This window comes from Abrus precatorius, unplaced genomic scaffold (assembly GCF_003935025.1).
Source record: "Abrus precatorius isolate BTA unplaced genomic scaffold, Abrus_2018 Scaffold10, whole genome shotgun sequence".
In the NCBI taxonomy this organism is placed as follows: Eukaryota; Viridiplantae; Streptophyta; class Magnoliopsida; order Fabales; family Fabaceae; genus Abrus; species Abrus precatorius.
In genome coordinates, this window is record NW_020874292.1 from 18,723,945 (window position 1) to 18,748,611 (window position 24,667).

General features: G+C 37.2%; 1 non-coding gene across 1 annotated transcript; it reads left to right on the forward strand.

The window, feature by feature from the left end:
- Positions 1-24,125: 24,125 nt before the first annotated feature.
- LOC113853425 lies at positions 24,126-24,232 on the forward strand. The gene has a single exon (XR_003502597.1). It is a non-coding gene; the product is annotated as a small nucleolar RNA R71 (small nucleolar RNA).
- The last annotated feature ends 435 nt before the right edge of the window (positions 24,233-24,667 follow it).

Below are 24,667 nucleotides of genomic sequence, written 5' to 3' on the forward strand. Positions count from 1 at the left end.
GCCCTGGGTCAGTAGTCTTTCTGGGTTTGAAGAAGTCCTTCACCATTGTTGTAGTAATAGGAGGGGCAACTCTGATTTTCTGTAGGTAGTCGCCAAAATCTACCCCAGCATCTTGGCACAACATGGTGATGATGGATGGAAAGCCCATGGAATCTCTGCTCCTGCTCAAGATGTCCATGATGGCACTGCTGATCACCTCACTTACATTATGGTTTAGGCAAAACAACATTAAGGCAACCAAATTTGACATAGACAATGATGCAGTAAGCTGAAATTAAGTGCACATAAAGCAAACAAGTGGTAACAGATCACTCTGTATGGCAGCAAAGTGTCAAGAATTATGCAGACAAATAACAAGGATGTTCACTTTCGATTTGCAGAGAGCATTTACAAAGAATCATGCATGGTTGCAGTTAGGGAGATTCAGAAATTATCACAACAAAAGGACATATGCAATTACAATTTAACTCAGCAACATTTTGAATTTCAGTCTGGAGTCAATACAGAGAAGTGCAAAATGTATGGTCAGTTGTGATGCACAATGTATGGTCCAAATGCAGTGTAGTCACAATGAAGTGCAGAGGTAATGGTGTGAGTAGAATGTCACAGTAGGTGTGCATGAATCAGGGAAAATTGAGGCAAATCAGAGTAGTTCTGCATACAAAGGCAACTACTATGCTAGCTGACAGTAACTACTCTGAAGTACAGGGCATCAATCAATTGAAGCAGAAAAGTTAAACACATCAATTCAAAAAGGGCAGTCTTGATAGTAAATAGTATGCAGAAAGGTTGGTGTGCATGTGTGTCTGCAATTATGCCATATTTGTACAAATGTGCCAAGGGATTCCAGCTTTGTCAAGTGGCATGCAGTAGAATTCAAAAAGAAATCAAGTAGACAAAGCAATTGGATTAAAGTTCACAGGAATTCTTCACTATGAATGCAATTGGACAACAAGGTGAAATGATGTATGATGCATGTAAGGATATGCAGATTTCTAGCACATTAAAGAGGTGCACAAGGCTGATGGAGTGTGTATAATAAAAGTGCAGCAATGATAAAATTTTACAATTCAAAACATCAAAGAATTCCAAGATCACACTGTGGTGGGGGAAGGTACAGATAAAATGGTTACTCTTGTTCATGGCAATCATCACTATAGAGTTTATTGGCTACCAAATCAACTAGAATAACACCAAGAACGAATGAAGTACTGCACACCCCAAAACAGTCCTAGGATAAGTGCCATAGCAGCAGAATGCACAAATCAAGCAGTTAATACAAGTGAAAGTGCCCACCCTAGGGTTTGACAGTGCAGAATGCAACAAATGTACTAAAATGAACACCTGCAATCACTTCTAATTAGACACTCACACTCCACATTGTGGTTGGGATCCATCAATCCCAATTCACGAAGCCCCAAATTAAAAATTTTTCAAACTAAAGTGAGCACTCTAGGTTTCAACAATGGCAGAGCATAGCAAATTACCTACTTTTAAGTACCCCAATCTCTTTCAAACACACAATCATCCTCCAAATGATAAAATTTGTGTAACAATTCCAATAAATGAGGGTTAAAATCAAAATCCCCAGTTGACAGCGAGCATGCTAGGGCTAGAGCAATGGTGAAATGCATAATTTATCACAATTAAACACCCCCAAACCCTTTGAATCAGGCAATCCTACGTCAACTAACAGAATGCACACAGAAATTTTAAAGTATATAACCCCAGATCAAAATCCCCAAATTCTGTATTTATAAACCCTAACATAGAAAGAGACAAAATTGGAAAATTTACCTAGATGGGAATTCGAGATTATTGCAGAAATGCAGAATGGAGTGGAGTGGGTTTTAGCACACAATAGCGAAGGGAAATGGGGAAATCAAGGAAGGTTGGAGATGAGAGTGAGAGCGCTCAGAGGTTTGGAGAGAGTGAATGCTGGAGTAATCACTTTCAGTTTATATAGGTTGTGGGCGTTATCACTTTCGAACCATAGTAAACACGCGCATTTATATTTGGCAAGTTAAGTGTTGCGCGTAATCACTATAGTGTGAAAGTGACAACTACAGAGAAGGCGCATTTGAAGTGGGTTGCGTTACTATGAAATGGGAGTAACTACGCGCATCATTGTTAGCCCAGGAGATGCCTCTGTAGTTATCACTATGGAACCAAAGTGATAACTACAGAGAGCCTTCTACATTCCAGTCATCTGCGCGTGTTCACTATGAATTGGGAGTGATTACCCGCAAATTCATGACCCATAAACCTTTTCAAAGTGATCACTATAGGCTAAATCTGAAAACTACAGAGGGTGGATTCACCTACCTAGCATGAAAGTAACTACTATGAAATGGAAGTGGGCACCTTTGTTATGTCTTTGTGCATAGAAAATTCCTATGGTCTCTGCATGAATCAAATTCAAATTTTAAAACTGTCCACTGTAAAAAGAATGAAGAATATGTAATAAAACCATGTTTAATTCATCTTAATTCACATCTCAATCATAAAAAATGCTTATTGAATGACATAAAAATAAAAATAAAAATAAAAATAAAAATAAAAACAAAAAATTCTCAATCAACTTGTGAGTTGTCTCTCACACAGCGCTTCTTCAACGTCACTAGCTTGACGTATGAAATGAGTTATGGGTGCCAAGGGTTGGAATGGAGGTTGGAGCATGGTGATTTCAAGTCAATCTCCTCAACTTCTTCCAAGGTAGCTGAGTTTTGCAAGAATGGCTTCAAGCGGTGCCCATTCACCATAAAACTTTTGCTAGTGGAGTCACTTATAATCTCCACTGCATCATAGGAAAATACCTTTGTAACAGTTAAAGGTCCAAGCCACCTTGATTTGAGCTTTCCAGGCATGAGTTTAAGATGAGAATTAAACAAAAAAACCTTTTGGCCAACATAGAACTCTATGCTTAAAATCTTCTTGTCATGGTATTGTTTGGTCTTTTCCTTGTAAATTCTGGAGTTCTCATAGGCCTCAAGATGTAGCTCCTCCAACTCTTGCAGCTGTAATTTCCTTTGTTCTCCAGCTGAGTCATAATGGATGTTGCAAGTCTTTACTGTCCAATAAGCTTTGTGTTGCACCTCAACTGGTAGATGGCAGGCTTTTCCATAGACCACCCTGTATGGTGACATTCCCAAGGGTGTCTTGAATGCTGTTCTATGTGCCCACAAGGCATCATCAAGCCTGCGACTTCAGTCCTTTCTGTGGGGTTGCACTACTCTCTCAAGTATTTTCTTGATTTCTCTATTATAGAGCTCAGCCTGCCCATTTGTCTGTGGGTGGTAGGCAGTGGAAACTTTGTGTATAACTCCATATTTCTTCAACAAGACTTCTATAGTCCTATTGCAAAAATGACTTCCTTGATCACTAATGATGGCTCTAGGAATTCCAAACCTGCAAAATAAGTTGCTACGAACAAACTCTGCAACAACCCTAGCATCATTAGTTCTGGTGGCTTTAGCTTCCACCCATTTTGAGACATAATCAACAGCAAGAAGTATATAAAGAAAACCAAAAGAGGAGGGGAATGGCCCCATAAAATCAATACCCCAGACATCAAAGATGTCACAATAGAGGATGGGCTGTTGGGGCATCTCCTGTCTCCATGTAATTACTCCTCCCGCTCTTTGGCATCTCTCACAGGTAGAATATGCTTGCCATGAGTCCTTAAAAATAGATGGCCAATACAGCCCTGCATCCAACACCTTTCTTGCTGTCCTCTGAGGTCCTTGATGACCTCCTACAACTGAGGCGTGACAGAACTACAGTATGGATGTAATTTCTTCATCAGGCACGCACCTTCTGATGACTTGGTCACTGCAGAATTTCCATAAATAAGGGTCATCCCAAACGTAATGTTTGGCATCACTCCTTATCCTATCCTTTTTAGCTTTTGGTGCACTTGCTGGAAAAACTCCTGCAACAAGAAAGTTAACAATATCAGCATACCAGGGTGCTTGTGAAACATACAACACTAAGAGTTGTTCATCAGGAAAATCATCTAAAATTGGAATAGGGTCTAGAACTCCCTCTATCTTGCTCAGGTGGTCGGCTACCAAATTCTGGGTTCCACTTCTATCCTTGATCTCCAAATCAAATTCTTGAAGTAAGAGCATCCACCTTATAAGCCTAGGCTTAGAATCTGTCTTTTTCAGCAAATACTTCAAGGTAGAATGATCAGTAAAAACCACAACTTTTGACCCTAACAGATATGATCTAAACTTGTCCAGTGCAAAAACTATGGCCAACAATTCTTTTTCAGTTGTGGTATAATTACATTGTGCTAAATCCAAAGTTCTAGAAGCATAACAAATGATATGAGGAAACTTACCAACCCGCTAATAAGAGTGGTTTTTTTCTGGTCTTCAGGTGCAATGCAAAGTTGGAAATAATCGAAAAAACCATCAAGAAAACAATAATGAGACTTACCAGCTAACCTTTCTACCATCTGATCAATGAAAGGCAATGGGAAGTGATCCTTTCGGGTTGCTTGGTTAAGCCTTCTATAGTCTATGCAGACTCTCCAACTATTCTGGACTCTGGTGGGTATCAACTCATCTTTTTCATTCTTCACCACAGTGAATCCAGATTTCTTTGGGACCACTTGGACTGGGCTGACCCAAGTGCTGTCTGATATATGGTAGATAATTCCAGCTTATAGCAACTTGGTGACCTCCTTCTTCACCACGTCTAGAATAATGGGATTTACCCTCTTTTAAGGCTGCCTCACTGGCTTAGCACCCTCCTCCAATAATATTCTGTGCATACAAAGAGAAGGGCTGATTTCAAGAATATCAACAAGGGTCCAACCTATAGCTTTCTTGTGCCTCTTAATCACTTCTAGGAGTTTCTCCTATTGTTCTACATTCAGCTTGGTGGAGATTATCACTGGAAGCTTTTCATTTGCCTATAGATAGGCATATTTCAGATGTTCTGGTAAAGGTTTAAGCTCCAGTGCTGGAGGTTGCTTCATAGAAGGAAGTGGTTTAGCACTCTCAGTAGAAGAAATCTCTGCAACATTCAAATCAAAGGGGTTAGATTCAATTATACTTGCTGAATTCAAAACATCACATTCTTCCCCTATCAATTTGTCAATCTCTTCAATATTAGAATTTGTAGAATTCACATTCAAAAAGTCAGAAATACAAGAGTCACACATAGAAAAATTATTACAATATTCACAAATGAAAGTATCAATACATTCAGTAAAATCGAAAGAAAAATTTGTTTCTAAAAATTCAGAAAATTGTTCATCTATCAAATCATCAAATAAATCAATTTGGAAGACATAATGTTCTTCAAATGGATGCTTCATAGCATCAAGTATGTTGAAGCGCACAATGTTGTCCCTAAACTCCATGGTAAGTGTCCCGGCATGTACACCAATTTTTGTTCTTGCGGTCTTTAAGAACGGTCTTCCCAATATGATTGGTGCAACACTCTTCATTGACTCTCCCTCTTGCATGTCCACAATGTAAAAGTCGGCTGGGAAGATGAGATCATTCACCCTAACTAGTACATCTTCAACAATCCCAACTGGGTTTTTTATGCTTCTGTTGGCTAACTGAATAATTACACCTGTAGGCTACAGAGGGCCAAGAGACAGTGAAGTAAAAATAGACAAAGGTATGACATTTATAGATGCTCCTAAATCTAGCATGGCATTCTCAATTCTATTATTATCAATAATGCATGGGATAGTGAATGTTCTTGGGTCCTTACATTTCTCAGGCATTATGGACCTTTGTTTTTCAAAAAGTGCAGAAACATTCGTACCTATATTTACCTTCTCATTACCCTTAAGACGCCTCCTATGGGTGCATAAGTCTTTCAAGAACTTGGCGTACTTGGGTATTTGTTTGATTGCATCTAGTAGAGGTATGTTCACCTCTACCTTCCTGAAGGTCTCAAAAATCTCTTTCTCAGCCTCTTCAATCTTTTTGCTTGGCTGGATAACTCTCTGTGGAAATGGTAAAGGAATCATCCTTTCAACATTTTCTGCCACCTTTGGTTAGGTAGAAGTAGGTTCTGGTTGTTCTTGAGTCATTTCCTCTCTATTTTAACCAACTGTAGTTGGGGTACAACTTGGGTCTTCCTTTTCCTTGGACATTGTGGGTTCTTGCATCACTTTTCTAGACCTCAGGGTGATTGCACTCACATTTTTGAGATTCACAACAGTTTGTGCAGGAAGGTTTCCTAAGCCTTAAGATTGCATCTAGTTCAGAGAGGAAGCTAACTATCCCATTTGATTCTCCAAAGTTTTGATACTAGCCTCGGTTCTCTGCTGGAAAGTGATGTTGTTCATGGTCAATTGATTCATGAGCTCCTCCAATGATGGTTCATTTTTCTGGGATGCACTTGGTTGTGAAGAAGATGGTTGGTGATGGTGCTGGGCTTGTTGTGGTTGATGTTGGGATTGATGGGATCTATTTGGGCCAGCATGATGTGCTTGGTATTGAGTGCCTTGCTACTAGTTATGTTGTTGAGAATTGTTCCCCCATCTCAAATTTGGATGGTTCCTCCAGCCTGGGTTGTATCTATTGGAAGATAGATCCCAATTGGACTGCTGCTGTGAATTTGGAAAAGGAAATTTATTAGTGTAAATGTTTGTAGCATAAGCTTGAGGATTACCTTCTAAAGTGTCAGACTCTTGTAGTGTGGGGCAGCTATTAGTGTAGTGGTCTGTAGTTGAGCAAATACCACACAACATGGCTGGAATGGATGGTGGAGGAGGTGAAGATGCAGTAGCACTCTTTTGCATGGAAGCCAATTGCTTCACCATGGATGCTAATTCATCAAGTTTGTGTTCCAGCTTACTAGATTCAACAACTTGTACTTCACTCACATTTCTGGTAACACAAGAATTTTGCCTTATTGCAAATTGTTGGGAGTTAGCAGCCATGTTCTCAATCAAGTTATGGGCTGCAACTAGAGTTTTGTCAACCAACGCCCCTCCACTTGCGGCGTCTATCATGCTTCGATCCATAGGGTGCAGTCCCTCATAAAAGTATTGTATCAACAATTGATCACTAATTTGGTGATGGGGGCAACTAGCACATAGTCTCTTGAATCTTTCCCAATATTCATAAAGGGTTTCTCTTTCAAGCTACCTTATCCCACATATTTCCTTTCTTATGGACGCAGCTTTTGATGCTGGAAAAAATTTCTCTAGGAAAAGTCTTTTCAAGTTGTCCCAACTAGCAAAGGATCTTGGAGGGAGATAGTAAAGCCAATCCTTGGCTGCATCCATCAGAGAGAATGAAAAAGCCTTGAATTTGACATGCTCCTGATGAATCCACACTTTATAGATATTTTATTTGATTTTTATAAAGTTTTAATAGAAAAAAATAGATTTAGAGGCTGTAAATAAGATTAAAATCTTATTTAGGTAGAAAACAATGGCTTTCTTAATTTTTGTCTTATTTCCATTAATTTTTGTGAATATATTTTGCAATTTTGATCATTTGAATAATTGTGCAGGAAATTCTAGACAAATTTCATGAATTTTTGGCTCTTTGAAAAAAATATGAACTCAGAGTAACTACTATCAGATACCAGAGTAATCACTCCAGGGAGCTGGTTTCAAGGGATAGGCCAGAGTAACCACTTTCAGATATCAAAGTGATCACTCCAAAAGCCCCAGACCCCAAGTGTCCTGCGCGTAAACACTCTCAGAAATGGGAGTAATCACTCTAGAGACGCCCAGAAGGAAGTGACATGCGCGTGTTTACTGTCAGAAATGAGAGTAATCACTCCAGAAAGGGAAAAAGCTATAGTTGCTGCGCGTGTTTACTCTCTTGTTTTACAGAGTGATCACTATGGGGCCATGTCAGACTTAGTATATATAGACTTTTAGAAATTAGGGTACGGGGGATTCATTTTCCTTAGATTCTTTTACCACTTTTGGAGCATTTTGCAGAGCTTAGGGTTCTTGGGTGACAGCCAGGGATCCATTATAGGTTTTAATTTCCAATTTCCCTTTGATTCTCCTCGATTTTACATTAATGTTGCTTACGTTTCTACATTCTCTTCTTTCATTTGTGAAGCCCATCCATATGGAGGGCTAAATTCTCTTGTAATTCCTAGTCAACTCATATGGTTCTTGAATTCTTGAGTTTAATGGCAATATCACTCTTTCTTTCCTTCGATTTATTAACCCCAATCTCTGAATGAAATGAAATTTGCATGAGGGGAACATTGCTTAATGAACCCTAAATTAACCAACGAAATTCTAATCTAAAATTGCTTAATTTTGATTAATCTTTGAGATTGCTTAATCTTAGGGATAGAGAATTGGAGCCCATTAAGATGCTTAATTTTAATTGGGATACTAAAGTTAATTTTCGCTTGTTAGATTAACTTAATTCAAGGGAAAAATAGAGGATTATTGAATCATTTGAAAGAATAGGGATAGAACTCATTGATTGACTAGGGATTACTCTTTTTAATTGATTGAATTTCATTAGTTTACATTCTGTTCTTGATTAAAATCTAGAAATTGACAAACCTCCCCCCAATTTACTTGCTTTAAAATATATGTTTACACTTGTTCGATGTATGTTCCCAACCAAAAGTTCCTTAGAGATAACCTAGGACAACACCCTAGTATTGCATTTATATCTTGCATATTTGATGAGGATTAACGACAATCTTTGTGCATAACGAGTAGTGAAAAATTGTTCCATCAGCTCCTCAGGCACACCTTATGGCCTCATGGTTGAACAAACAATGTGGAACTCCTTGAGGTGTTTGTGTGGATCCTCACCTGCAAGGCCATGAAATCTTGGCAACAAGTGTATTAGTCCAGTCTTTAATACAAAGGGAGCATCAATGTCAGGATACTCTATGCATAAAGTTTGATATGTTACATCCGGTGCAGCCAGTTCCTTTAATATTCTTTCATTGTCAGCCATTTTTTCAATTTCAAATTCTAATGAATGAGGTGATGAATAGATAGATGAAGGAGATGAAGACTCCTTAAAATGTTCAGAACTATTCCTATGTATTCTAATGCTACTATGAAATGTCCTATCAATCTCTGGATCAATGGATACAAGTCTCTAGGAATGAATACATCAACAAGAACAATGGTTGATGCTGTTGCTAGAGGTTCCTTAAATACAAAATCTTTCGAAAAAGCCCAAAGAATCATTGAAATGATGGCATCACCAATGTACCAAAATTCAAACTCAAGAAATCAAGGAAGAAACTCTGGTTATGAAGCTAAGATTTTGGAAACCTTTCTTGCATAGAACCAGCTACAAAATCAGATGTTTTCAGAACAACATAGTCAGCTAAACTATGATTTTTGTGGAGGAAATCATGCCAATGGTGCATATGAGGCATCTACAATTGAACCACAAGAACAAGTGAATTATACGAACAATTTTCAGAGACAACAACCCTCATATCCTCCTAGATTTCAATTTTCAAATAATAGAAGTCAGTAGTATTCTAATTGGAATAATTAATATTTTGCTGCCAAGAATTCTAACTCTAATTTACCTTTCTCTAATGCAGGTCCAGCAGCACAACAGTCTTATTTTCAGAGGAATCCATCCACTCAACCTCAAGAAACTTAGAAATTTTTCAAACCTATGAATGAAAGGTTGATTAAGATGGAGGAAACCATGCTGCAGTTTATGAAGGTGACCCAAACAAGCTTCAAAAACCAAGAAGCCTCTATGAAGAAACTGGAAACCCAGATTGGACAGTTAGCTGAGCAGTTGTCCAGCAGAGATGAGGGCAGATTTCCAAGTAATACAGTAATAAATCCTAAGGAGCAATGTCAAGCCATCATTACAAGGAGTGAAGCTGGGGTTGCAAGTCCAAAAGCTGCAGAAAAGAAAGTCAAAGATCCAACAGAAGAAAATAGAATTGAACAAGATCTACAACAAGGAAATTTTAAGCTATTGAAGAAAGATCATTCAGAAGAAAAAGTAGAAGTTCCTATGAACTCTAAGAGGAAAACCAAGAAGCAATTGTTTGAAGATGCTTGCAAGACAATAGATCTAGAAAAATATAAGAGGCTTCCTTATCCTCAAAGGGTTCAAAATCCTAAACAGGAAAAACAATTTAAAAGGTTTCTTAATGTTTTTAAGAAATTACAGATTAACATACCTTTTGTAGAAGCTTTGGAGCAGATGCCTTCATATGCAAAATTTATGAAAGAACTACTTTCCAGAAAAAGAAAGCTAGAACATGACAAAACAGTACCTTGACAAAGGAGTGCAGTGCCATTCTCAAGAGAAAACTTCCTCAAAAACTCAAAGATCCAGGATCATTCAACATTCCATGTGAAATAGGACAGTGCACTATTGGAAGAACATTATATGACTTGGGAGCAAGCATAAACTTTATGCCTTTAGCTATCATGAAGAAACTAGGCATAGAAAAAGTGAAACCCACCAACATCACATTGCAACTAGCTGATAGATCATACACTTATCCATATGGAGTTGTTGAAGATTTATTGGTTAAAGTTGATAAATTCATTTTTCTTGCAGATTTTGTAATTCTGGACATGGAGGTGGATGCAGACATACCTTTGATCCTAGGAAGGCCATTCCTTGCAACAAGGAGAGTTTTAATAGATGTGAAAAAAGGAGAACTTATGCTTCAAGTTCAAGATGAGAAAGTAGTGTTTAATGTGTTTGAGTCATTGAAATATCCAGCTGAAGATAATTCATGTATGAGAGCAGATATTTTGGATTCTCTCATTACACATTATCCTATTAATGAATTTGATGAAAATTCTATTACACATTATCTTCTCTTCTTCTCCTTCTTTCTCTTTCTCTGTTACAATGTTTGCTATTCTCTATAGTTAAGAGTTTATGGAACTTGAATTGATGTATTGATTTGACTTTTGCTTCTGAATTTTGAGTTCTTGGATTAATTGAATTGTTAATTCTGTTGTTATTGCAATCTGTGAATGGAAATTGGTGTGGTTAATCAAAGAGGAACATTTACCGATGGAAGTTGGATTTGCTTCTCTGATCTGAGTTAGCAATTAGAATTGGGGATTTCTTAGGGATAAGGAGACCTAATTCTGCAATCCTAAGGTTCTAAGTCTTAATGCAACTTGAAACTGAACTTCACCTAAGGGATTAGGGTGGTTTAGTTGCTTGTTAGGGTCATTAAGTTAAGGGATTAACCTTTGGCTATTAATATGTGAAACTGATTGTCAATTAACCAAGTTCTTGAATGTTCAGAGGCATAATTGAATCAATATTGACATTCTTGTGAAGTAAATTCCTAACTATTCTTCATTCCTATTTCAATTCACCACAACTTCATAATCTGTTTTTACTGTAAGTTTCTTACCTTTTAATTATGCTTGTTCTTGACTTTTGAAGGTTACAAATCTTCCAAATTTGTATAGCTCAAATGGTGATTGTTCTGTAAAGTGATAATTGATTGCCTAATTTCCTGTGGAGACGATATTCTGATCTTAAAAATTACTCATTACTTGCTGCAATTCCTAGTGCACTTGCAAGTGTTTAGAATTGTGAACAACATATTGCTCAAGCGAGATCGCACGAGTTTATAAGGGTATTTAAGGGATCTCAGCCTCAAAAACATCCATTTCTCACCAAACGAACTTCTAGAGAGAACTCTCTCAGACTTTGAATCTCTTCCAGATCTGAGCTCAACCATTGATTCCATTTAGATCGAAGAAACCTTATCTTTTGAAATATATCTCTGTGAATACCGTGTAGTCTCTCCATAGATCACTCAGAGAACTAGTTTAGAGGAACCGTTACTAGGTAAGAGGAGTATTCTTGAGCTTTAGTTTTATATACATATATAATGACCTTGGGAGAATCTAAATAACCTATTTTGGTAATAATCTATATTTTTTTATGAAATCATATGGTGAAAGTATATTTTTGGTAAAAAGAAAGATTTTGAGTTATTTAAAATTAATGAAATCGGATTCTTAGGGAAAGATATGGGCTAGAATAGCTTTAAGAGATCTTAAACTAAGTTTCTGCGAATGTATACTGTCACACTTCTAATGAGAAGTAGATTTGATTAGCAAGTGTACTAGTATTGGTGTAACAAGTTATAAAAAATGATAGAACTGTGTTAGAGTCCTAAGTATCGATCTCAGGGAATAAAAGTGTTCAATTACTGTTGTTTGCAATCTAACACTAGCAAGTGCACTAGAATTGCAGCAAGTGATGAGTAAATTTAAGATCAGAATATCGTCTCCACAGGGAATTTAGGTTTCAAGTACCACTTCACAGAATTATAACCATTTGAGCCATACGAATTTTGGAATGAGATTTGTAACATATAACAGCAGTAAACAAAAGCAATTAAAGTAAAGAACTTGCAGAAAAACAGAGTATAAGATTTGTGATGAAATGAAATAGCAATGAAGGATAGTTAGGAATTTACTTCACAAGAATATCAATATCAATCCAATTAAATCCTCTGAACATTCAAGCAATTGAATAATTGACAATCAGTTTCACATATACCTAGCCAAAGGTTAATTCCTTAACTCATTGACCCTAACAATCCACTAAACCTCCCTAATCCCTTAGGTGAGATTCAATTTCAAGTTGCATTAAGAATTAGAACTATAAGATTGCAGAATTAGGTCTCCTTATCCCTAAGAAATCCCTAAACTCTGGTTGCCAATTCAGATCGGAGCAAACAATCCAATTCCTATTGGTAAAGATTCCTCTTGATTAATCAAATGAATTTTCATTCAAAGATTGCATGAAAAGTAGAATTAACAACTCAATTAATCCAAGAACTTAAAGTTCAGAAGATAAAGTCGAATCAATACATCAATTCGAGTTCCATAAACCCCTAACTATGGGAAATTAAGCACACATTGCAACAAAAACAGAGAAAGAAGAAGAAGAAGATGAAGAAGAATGCAGAGCAGCCATGACCACGAGCTCCAATCCGATCCCTCTTCTTGGAGCTTCAAGCTTCGACCCCAATCTTTTCTCCACTCTCTCTTAACGAGAATCTAACTAACAAAACAGAAAATGAGCAAAAGACCCCAGTTTTCGCGCTTCAATCATGTATATATAGAAACCCCAGTTCTACGCGTTGTCACTTTTCTTCACAAGAGTAACCACGCAGAAGCTTTATGTAGTGCGCGTGTTCACTTTCAAGAGCAAGAGTAACCACGCGCAACTTGCAGAGTTGAAGGCTTCTCTAGAACATTCACTTTTATTCATAATAGTGGCAACGCAGGAGGTCAAAGGCTGCGCGTGATCACTTTCGTGAGTAATAGTAACCACGCGCAAGCTGTCCTGATACAAGTGCCTCTGGAACGCTCACTTTCGTTGGCGAAAGTGACAACGCGCAGCTCATCAGGAATGGAGTCTTCTCTGGAACGCTCACTTTCGTTGACGAAAGTGATAACGCACACTGGCAACGCTCACTCTTGTAAATAAAAGTAATTACGCACAGGCTCTTCTTCTCCTTTAGGCTCTGGAATGATCACTTTCACTAACAATAGTGATTACGCCCAGGTTGCATCCCATAATTCTTGTATTTTGGAGTCCAACATTGCCATTCTTCCTCTTCCTTTCCATTGATAATCCATTTCCATGACTTTTGCTCAGATTATTCCTTCAAAAACAAGATAAATTCCTTAAGAACTAAGCATAAATTCTACAAATGCGAAAATAACTACAAATTGAAATAAAACTTTCAATCATTCTCTTTTTCTGAGTTTTTCTGCTTTCTTCAAATATTTTCCTTATTAAATGAGCTAGAATTATGCTAAAATATCAGTAAAAATATGGATTCAACACCACCCCAAACTTGAATTTTTGCTTGTCCTCAAGCAAATCAAACTAAACCAAGGGTAAGTTCCTCCATTTTCAAATTCAGTTCATAAACTGCTTTTCTCAGATTTTCCAATTTCCAATTCTGTGTTTTCTGCAAGATTTTCAATCAAGTTGTTCATCCAAATACTCATCATGATATTCCTACTGCATAATCATCATTGCATAAGAATTGCTACCTAAGTTCATATTTTTCATCAAAATTCATGTGAGTACAATTAATCAACATGATCACAGCTCACTTGGAAGTGTTTCTCTCATCACTCAACAGTGTTTAGGTGCTGTTTTCACTCTAAATCATCAATTTCACTGCACTCTACCATATGCTTGCCCAATTTCTCCATCTCCTCTGCTTAGTACAATTAATCACACATCTAGAGGACTTTTTCAGGTTATAACAAGGCTAAGGTTAAGGTAGGTATCAAAGAAAATGGAAAACAATACATGCAATTTCAAAAGATCAGAGGCATTTTGAGTGATTTGTTTTAAAACTAGCCTGGATCTACATTATTCCTCCTTACTTCTCTCACTTATGCAGCAAACAAATTTTTTCTTGCAGCAGAATTTTCACTGATACTTTTCTTCTTTTCTTGCTTTCAGTCACTATTTTCTTTTCTGCAGCACTTTGCTACACTTCTTTTCTTTTGAACTCACATTTTTGTTCTTTTCACAGCTTTGCTTCATAAATTTTTCATTTTGCTGCAGCATTTTTGTTCTTTCTTTCTGGCTTGTTGAATTCACACTTAGATATTTCCCACCCCAAACTTAGAACATTGCTTGTCCTCAAGCAATTAAAATCTGGATACCACCCCAAACTTAGTTTTAAAACTCATTCTTGATTAAACTCATTATGCCTTTGATCTTTTGAATGGTAAAAATTGGTTTTTCAGCAAGGCTTATAATGAGGTAATTTCAAGAAAAGGGATATTAAGCTCAAAAGGGTGAACTAAGACATTCAATCATAAAGGAAGGCATTTAGGCTGACTAGGTATAATCAAACATGGCCTCTATCATGTGGGTGGAAACTATAGCATGCATATTCAATTAAGAACAAGGGCAAGTTCTAGAGAATACAGCCAAATACGATTAATCACACATAAAAAGAAGGATGCAGCTCAAGTCTCACTAGGGATTTGTAAGTGACATGCTAATCAATGAACTCATAATTCACTTTTCAGAATTATATGCACCTAGTGGCAAGATTGCCTCATTTTGAAAATACAAGTGTGATTTCATTTTGAGAATGGGAAAAACAACCTAAAAAGAAATTCACACAGAATTCACAAAATTGTCAATCATTTTTATTTGATTAACAGCCAGCAATTTATTATCTATTCTAGTATTTTGGTGTTTTTCAGGAATAATTCAGTGTAATTGTGAAACTAACTCATGAATAAGAGGTAGAGAATGAAACCCCCCTTTCATGGCAGCTGGTGCAAGTGTCAGCTTCCATGGTGTGTGAGTGTTGTGTGGTTGTGACATTTTCTGCACAAAACACCAAAAATTCTGTCAATTATCAAGTGAAAAGGGATTGAATTCTGCAGAATTAATGTGTGTTCAAAACATAATTGTTCAGAATTAGCATGAAACCAAAATATACCAAGTGTGCAAATTACAAATCCAAATTCTAAAATGAAACCAAAAAGTTTGAAACTTAATTACAAGACCATCAAGAGAAATTTCGAATTAACAGAAAAGAAAACAAAAATCCTAAACTAGTCATCTTGAGCATCCTCCTCATCAGAAATTTCATCTTCATCTTCTTCTTCATCCTCCTCATCTTTTTCTTCCTCCACCACTTCTTCAATTGGCTGTGGAAAATGAGTCTTGTAGATTGGCAAGTCTTTAAAGACTGATGAACGTAGACATTGAGCATTCTCGGCCAAATCTGGTGTGTGATAAAGTTCATCTTTAGTCATTCCCATCTTCTGACCAAGATTCATCAACACACATTTCACTAGCATAGTTCCTGCCTTCAAACTGTTGTGGAGCTCAGTTTGTCGTTCAGCCAATTGATTTTGCCTTTCAACCAAAAGATGTAGGATGTCCTTCATCTTCATTGGTTTCTCCTTTCTGAACTGGGTGGGGATAGGTGCAGCTGAAGTGCAGGAGGTGGTGGAATAGATTTCCTTTACCATTGAGACAGAGATAGGGGGAGCAGATCTGATTTTCTCTTGGTAGTCTCCAACTTCAACCCCTGCATCCTCACATAGTAAAGTGATTAATGAGGGAAAGGCTAGTGAATCTCTTTTTGTTTTCAGAATATTTAAGATACATTCACTAATTACTTCCCCTGCATCAATGTACATATCATTAACAATAGCAAACAATAATTCAGCCCTCTTTACTGCCAGGGTTGAACTATGCTTGACTGGCATGAAAGAATTCAATAGAAAAGTACTCCAGACTTTAGCAAATGGTAGCAGGTTCTTGGTGGTAATACACTTGGGTTTCTGGGCGAGGTTCAGCTGCCAAGTTGTGCCGGGCCTTCCAATTCTGTGCAGAATTTCAATATAATCCTTGTCTGGACTATTCTTAAAGTCAGTGAAGTCCATCTGCCCAGGTTGCCTTTCAGTGTAAATTTCCAACACTCGATTGATGTTGGCAGCAGTGAAATCCACCCTCATACCCTTGACCATTGTGTGAAATTTGGGAATTTGGTCTCCCTTGAACCGCATTACATTTGCATAAAACTCCTGTGTAATTTCTCTCCAACCATTATCAGCCAAGGAGCAGAAGTTGTCCCATCCCCTTTTCTGAATTTCTTCTGAGTACTCAGGGTAGTTGCCTTTAGCAATTTCAAAGGCTCTATCTGGGACAATCTTCCTCCTCAGAATATTTGCCTTGAAATAGTTTTCGTGAGCAATACTCCTGAATCTTGGATCATGATCAGTAGGGGTAGAGGTAGAAGGAGCATTTCTTCTGGTCGGCTGAGGTGGTGAATAGGTTGCAGGTGTGGGTACACTTGGCTGAGGAGGGTCAGCGATTTCAATGGGTGAGGAAGGTGAGACACCATCAGTTCTTGCTCTTTTAGTGGTTGAAGAATTCCTGGCTGTTCCAGCTTGCATATTCCTGATAGATCTCCTTCTTGGAGTGTTGCTGGCAGATCCAGCTTTGGTCTTCTTAGAAGGTCCAACTGGTGTATTCAAAGAAGTTCTGACCATTTTGAAGTGGCTGCAAAAACAAGCAAGTAATTTGACAGTTTAAAATTCATGACACAGAATTGTGACAGTATACATCTCTTTACTAGATAATTTCAATCAATCCATGTGCAGAATTCCAACTTGCAGTATGTATCTATTTACAATCAGTTGCTGTCATGAGAATGTAATCATATCAACACACAAGCACTATTGCAAATTACTAAGTAATCACAGTCAAAATTGGTTAAACCTTTAAATTTGTAGTTTAGAGTGCACACTCTCAAAGCACATCAGGTTAACGCAGAGATGCTATTATAGGTCATCAACATATTTTTTTTACATGCTCTCTTAACTTTTCAGATATACCAGAACTTAGGTACAAAATTAATCAGACCATATTCAGGGGATTTTAAGCTGGCCTTCATAATTTGTTCCCTCAGAGTTCACAATTTCACCAAGAATGCAGAAAAAGAATCACAATTTCCAACCACATTTCAACTACTAATGGTTCCTAAAAGAATTTATCTTCTGACAGCAAAATTCCATCCAGAATATTGCCTATTGTTTCTTTGAATCACATACAATTAGGACAGTGCACTAATTCATTATCATCAAAGACTAAAGATCAGCTTAATGCAGGACTATCAGTATGCTATCTGTACAATCAAACAGTGCAATATACAACAGTAATTCGTTCCATACAACTCAGTTCAGACATCAACATTCAAATATTGTATGCAAAGAGTATTTTCGTTGATGGCAACTGGAATATTTTTATTTCTTTCAAAGTCATGTTCAGATTTTTCGCATAATGCAGATGTGAATATGTTAACAGAGGAGAGTGAATGACTTTGAAACCTATTCACAGTATTTAAAGTTCCTTAAATCAAATACGCTCAAGATATTTCCCCATTTGCCATTTTTGACATTTTTCCAGAGTTGCAGCAAAGAAAAACCCTAAATACAATTTCAGAGAATGCAGAGAACGTACCTTGAGCTTCAGAAATGTGAATGACAGTGAAAAAGAAGGAGCAATTGCTTGCTGGTTGCTTCACAAAAGATTGAAAGTCAGAGGAGTTTCAAAGGGGAATGGGGATTTAGGTTTAAATGGATGTGAGCGTGGTTCCTTTATGGGGTCTGGGGTCACGCGTGTGCACATGCCCACTTTTTAAGTGAGAAGTGAACGTTCCCTTATTAATAAAATTCTGCGTTGTCACTCTTGTCGAACAGAGTGAGTGTTCCAGAGAGCTTGGAAATTTTGAATGCAATGTGCGTTATCACTATTGCTGGGCAAAGTGATAACGCGCAAGCTTTTTGCTGGAGCGTGGTCACTTTTTTCATTAAAAGGAGTAACGCGCTAAGAAATATTTCATACTTACCTGCGCGTGGTCACTCTTGACAAGAAAAGGAAGTGATCCAGAGAGTGTGTTTTTCCCTTCTGCCTCTGCGTTATCACTCTCATCAGCGAGAGTGATTGTTCCAGAGGGTTGTGTTTCCCAGTCAGTTTCTGCGTTATCACTCTCATCAGCGAGAGTGATTGTTCCAGAGGGGAAATCTCAGAATTCCATCTCTGCGTGATTGCTTTCATCAATCCAAGTTCTCCAAACTTTAATTGGCTCACTTAACAAATCATAATCATTCCAATACACACTCATCATATAAAATACCTATTTCCCTTATCATGTTCACCCTTAATTACATATGCAACATTTATCCAAGGCTGAATTCTGCAGAACATGTATTCACTCCCTACTTATGCAGTTTTGACTTTTACATTACACACTCCTATCATGAACTCTCAATTCATTCATCATTTTTGCTCCAAATTACAGATGCAACAAACATCACAGTTGAATTCTGCAGAATTTCTGCTTAACATATTCATAATTCAATTCTGACTTTTCCATAACACATTATAGCATGAAGTCCAATTGCATTTATCAGATTCGCTACAAATGACAGATTTAGCATGCTTCAAACTTTACCTTTTGCATCAAAATTACAGAATATGATGAGTATGATGCAGAACTTTGTATTTTTCAGAGAATTTGCAGAATTTGATAACTATTATTCAGACTGTACAAGAACTTTAAGCATTCTAATTAATTCCAATCTGCATTCTTGTTTTAGTCACCAGATTTATTCCAAACATCAAATTCAGCAAGGTAACCAAGATGAAAAGTTCAGACTTTGACTTCTATGAATACTGTTAATTCAAAAATAATGCAGAAAACTTAAATTGGGTTAGAAATGTGAGTTGCCTCTCACAAAGCGCTTCTTTAATGTCATTAGCTTGACATTAAATGTTTCTCACTCAAGAGAAACCAGTTTCATGCATGATATGTTCCTTGTAAACTCCTCTCCATGATAGATCTTCAATCTTTGGCCATTGACCTTGAATTCTCTCCCTGTTTTCAGATCTTCTATAAGAATTGCTCCAAAGGGAGAAGTTTTCTTGATTAAAAATGGTCCAGACCATCTAGATTTCAGTTTCCCTGGAAACAATTTTAATCTTGAATTGAATAACAGTACTTGCTGGCCAGGTCTGAAATCTTTTTGCAGAATAAATTTGTCATGGATCCTCTTGGTTCTTTCTTTGTACAACTTTGCATTCTCATAAGCTTGTTGTCTGAATTCTTCCAATTCATGCAACTGTAAAACTCTCTTCTTTCCAGCACTTGACAAATCAAAGTTAAGCCACTTGGTAGTCCAATATGCTCTGTGCTCTAGCTCTAGAGGTAAGTGACAGGCCTTTCCAAATACTAGCTGATATGGAGACATACCAATTGGAGTTTTAAAAGCAGTTCTATATGCCCACAGTGAGTCATCCAGTTTCTTTGACCAATCCTTCCTTGAACTGTTCACTACTTTCTCTAGAATTTGCTTGATCTCTCTATTTGAAACCTCCACTTGTCCACTTGTTTGTGGATGGTATGGAGTAGCAACCTTATGCTTCACACCATATTTCATTAATACAGCTTCAAGATACTTGTTGCAGAAGTGAGTACCTCCATCACTTATCAGCACTCTAGGCACACCAAATCTTGAAAAAATGTTCTTTCTTATAAAAGAAATCACTACCTTTGCATCATTTGATCTGGTGGGAATTGCTTCTACCCATTTAGACACATAATCCACTGCAACTAGAATGTATTCGTGTGAAAATGATAGGGGAAATGGTCCCATGAAATCAATCCCCCATACATCAAATGGTTCCACTTCTAGGATGTTAGTTAATGGCAGCTCATGTCTTCTTGAAATATTTTCAGTTCTTTGATATTTATCACAGTTTTCCACATACTTCTTGGCATCTTTGAAGAGTGTAGGCAAAAAGAAACCTGCTTGTAAGACTTTTGCAGCAGTCCTTGAACTTGCATGGTGGCCTCCATATTCTGAATTGTGACAATGCCATAGTATCTCAGCTTGCTCACTTTGTGGAATGCATCTTCTAATTAACCCATCTATTCCAATTTTGAACAGATAGGGGTCTTCCCACACATAGAATTTGCTGTCATGTAAGAACTTCTTCTTTTGCTGCCAAGTAAACCTCTTTGAAATGAATTGAGTGGCTTTAAAATTTGCAATGTCAGCAAACCAAGGCATGTTTTCCACTGCAAACAGCTTTTCATCTGGAAATTCTTCATTTATTTCCAATGATTCAGTGGTTAAACTCTCCAAAGGAAGTCTGGACAAGTGGTCAGTAACACTGTTTTCTTTCCCTTTCTTGTCTTTGATTTCTAGTTCAAATTCTTGGAGGAGTAGAATCCATCTTAATAATCTGGGTTTTGCATCCTATTTTGTCAAAAGATATTTAAGAGCAGCATGATCAGTGTATACAATCACTTTTGAACCCATTAAATATGATATGAACTTATCAAAAGCATATACAACAGCTAAAAGTTCTTTTTCTGTTGTTGTGTAATTCACTTGTGCAGGATTTAACACTTTGCTTGAATAATATATAGCATGTAATTTCCTATCTTTCCTCTGTCCTAAAACAGCACCCACTGCACTATCACTTGTATCACACATGAGTTCAAAAGGTAATTTCCAATCTGGTTTTGCAAGAATAGGTGCAGAAATCAATTTCTCTTTTAAAACAGAAAATGCATGCAAACAATTATCATCAAATATGAAATTTGCATCTTTTACAAGTAAGTTACTCAAGGGTTTAGCAATCTTGGAAAAATCTTTTATGAATCTTCTATAAAAACCAGCATGTCCTAAAAAACTTCTAACTCCCTTAACATTGACAGGTGGAGGCAATTTACTAATGACTTCGATTTTAGCTTGGTCCACCTCCATTCCCTTCTCTGAAATTTTGTGACCAAGGACAATGCCTTCTTGTACCATGAAATGACACTTCTCCCAATTTAACACAAGATTAGTATCTTGACATCTCTACAAAACAGTGGATAGATTAGCTAAACAATCATCAAAAGAATAACCAAAAACAGAGAAATCATCCATGAACACTTCTATGATGTTTTCTACCAAATCAGAAAAAATAGAAAGCATGCATCTTTGGAAAGTGGCAGGGGCATTACACAAACCAAATGGCATTCTCCTATATGCAAAGACTCCAAATGGACATGTAAATGCAGTTTTCTCTTGATCTAAAGGATCTACAGCTATTTGATTATATCCTGAATACCCATCAAGAAAACAATAATATGAATGTCCAGCAAGTCTTTCTAACATTTGATCTGCAAATGGTAGTGGGAAATGGTCTTTTCTGGTTGCATCATTTAATTTTCTATAGTCTATGCACATTCTCCATCCAGTCACAGTCCTAGTAGGGACAAGTTCATTCTTTTCATTAGGTACAACTGTCATACCACCTTTCTTTGGAACAACTTGGACTGGACTTACCCAATTGCTGTCAGAAATAGGGTATATTATTCCTGCATCTAACAGCTTTATGACCTCTTTTTTAACTACCTCTTTCATGGCTGGATTTAACCTCCTTTGTGGCTGCACAACAGGCTTAAAATTCTCTTCAAATAAAATTCTGTGCTTACAAAATGAGGGATTTATACCTTTCAGATCTGCAATACTCCAGCCAATTGCAGATTTGTGTTCTCTCAAAATTCTGAGCAATTTTTCCTCTTGGTCTTCCTTAAGTTCATTGTTGATGATGACTGGATTTTCATGATTCTCATCCAGAAATGCATACCGCAAGTGTGAAGGGAGTTGTTTCAGTTCTAGCCTTTGCCTTTCCTCTTCTTTATCATCCTTTTTCAGCTCTTCTTTCACTAAATTTTCTGCAGGTTTTTGGATCGGCAGAGCTTCCAATTGCTGCTGCATTTCCATGATATCTTCTTCATTCAGAGTTTCAGATTTGTCATTCCCTGCAGATATTATCTCTTCTAACATAGCAGTTTCATCAAATTCTTTCATATGGTGTTGTGTAATAAGAGTATCCAGTATATCTATCTTCATACATGTATTATCTTCAACTGGATATTTTAAAGCTTTAAACACATTAAATATTACCTTCTCATCTTGAAATCGAAACATAAGTTCACCTTTTTGCACATCTATTAAAGCTCTTCTGGTTGCAAGAAATGGCCTCCCTAGGATCAAAGGAATGTTAGAATCCACCTCCATGTCCAGAATTACAAAATCTGCAGGAAAAATGAACTTGTCAACTTTAACTAATAAATCTTCAACAACTCCATATGGATAAGTGTATGATCTATCAGCTAGCTGCAGTGTAATGTTGGTAGGCTTCACTTCCTCTATGCCATGTTTCTGCAGAACAGCCAATGGCATCAGATTTATGCTTGCTCCCAAGTCACACAATGCTCTTCCCACAGTGCAGTTTCCTATTTCACAAGGAATGCTAAATGATCCAGGATCTTTCAACTTTTGAGGAAGCTTTCTCTTAAGAATGGCACTGCACTCTTCTGTCAAAGGTACTATTTTGTCATGCTCTAGCTTCCTTTTTCTGGAAAGTAGTTCTTTCATGAACTTTGCATATGAAGGCATTTGCTCCAAAGCTTCTGCAAAAGGAATGTTAATTTGTAATTTCTTAAAGACATTCATAAACCTTTCAAATTGTTCCTCTTGTTTAGGATTTTGGACTCTCTGAGGATAGGGCAGCCTCTTGTATTTTTCTGGTCTATTGGCTTACAAGCTTCCTCAAAGAGTTGCTTTTTGGTTTTCCTTTCAGAATTCATGGGAATTTTCTTTTTCTTCTGAATGGTCTTTCTTCAATAGCTTAAAATTTCCTTGTTGCAGATCTTGTTCAATGTTTCTTTTGCTGCATCATTCGCTTTCTTTTCTGCTGGTTTAGGGCTTGCAACTACAGCTCCACTCCTTGTAGTTATGGCTTGACATTGCTCTTTAGGATTGATTACTGTATTGCTTGGAAATCTTCCTTCATCCCTGCTGGATAGTTGTTCAGCTAATTGTCCAATCTGTGTCTCTAGTTTCTTCATGGAAGCTTCTTGGTTTTTAAGCTTGTTTGAGTACCTTCATGAATTGCAGCATAGTTTCTTCCATCTCAGTCAACCTCTCATTCATAGGTCTAGAAAATTTCTGATTTCCTTGAGGTTGAGTGGATGAGTTCCTCTGAAAATAAGGCTGTTGTGTTGCTGGACCTGCATTAGAAAAAGGCAAATTTGAATTAGAATTCTTTGCAGCAGAATATTGATTATTCCAATTAGAATACTGCCGAGTTCTATTATTTAAAAATTGAAATCCAGGGGGATAAGATGGCTGTTGTCTCTGAAAATTATTCATATAATTCACTTGCTCTTGTGGTTCACTTGTGGATGCCTCACATGCACCATTTGCATGGTTTCCTCCACAAAAATCACAACTTAGCTGACTGGTAGGCATACTCCCTGTTTGCAGATTGTTGATTTGTTGTGTTAAGGCAGCTAATTGTTCTGAAAATATTTGATTTTGTAGCTGATTTTGTGCAAGAAAAGTTTCCAGAACTTTAGCTTCATGACCAGAGTTTCTTCCTTGATTCCTTGAGTTTGAATTCTGATACATTGAAGATGCCATCATGTCAATAATCCTTTGAGCTTCTTCCAAGGACTTTGTATTTAATGAACCTCCAGCAACAGCATCAACCATTGTTCTTGTTACTGCATTCATCCCATTATAAAAAGTTTCCAATTGCATCCAATCTGGAATACAATGATGTGGACACCTTCTTAGCAATTCTTTGTATCTTTCCCAAGCTTCATACAATGATTCTCCATCTTGCTGAACAAAGGATGTAATTTCTCCTCTCAGCTTAGCAGCTTTGGATGGAGGGAAGTACTTGGTTAGAAACCTGTTCACAAGTTCTGTCCAAGTTGTAATACTTCCTTGTGGTTGAGCTTATAACCAGCATTTTGCTCTATCTCTCAAGGAAAAAGGAAATAGTCTCCGTCTGATGGCTTCTTCACTAACCCCATTTATTCTTATGGTGTCACATAGCTGTAAAAATTTGACATATGTAGGTTAGGATCATCAAAATTTCCACCAGAAAATTGATCTTGTTGGACTAAGTGTAATAAAGCAGGTTTAATCTCAAAATGGTTGGCTTGAATAGTTGGCCTGATTATAGAAGAGTTAAAACCTTGCATGTTAGGAATTGCATAGTCCCCTAATGTTCTAATTCTATTTTGTTCTGCCATTTCTATTGTTGGATTTGGTTGTCTCAAGGGTGTAGATGTTCTTTTCACTCTA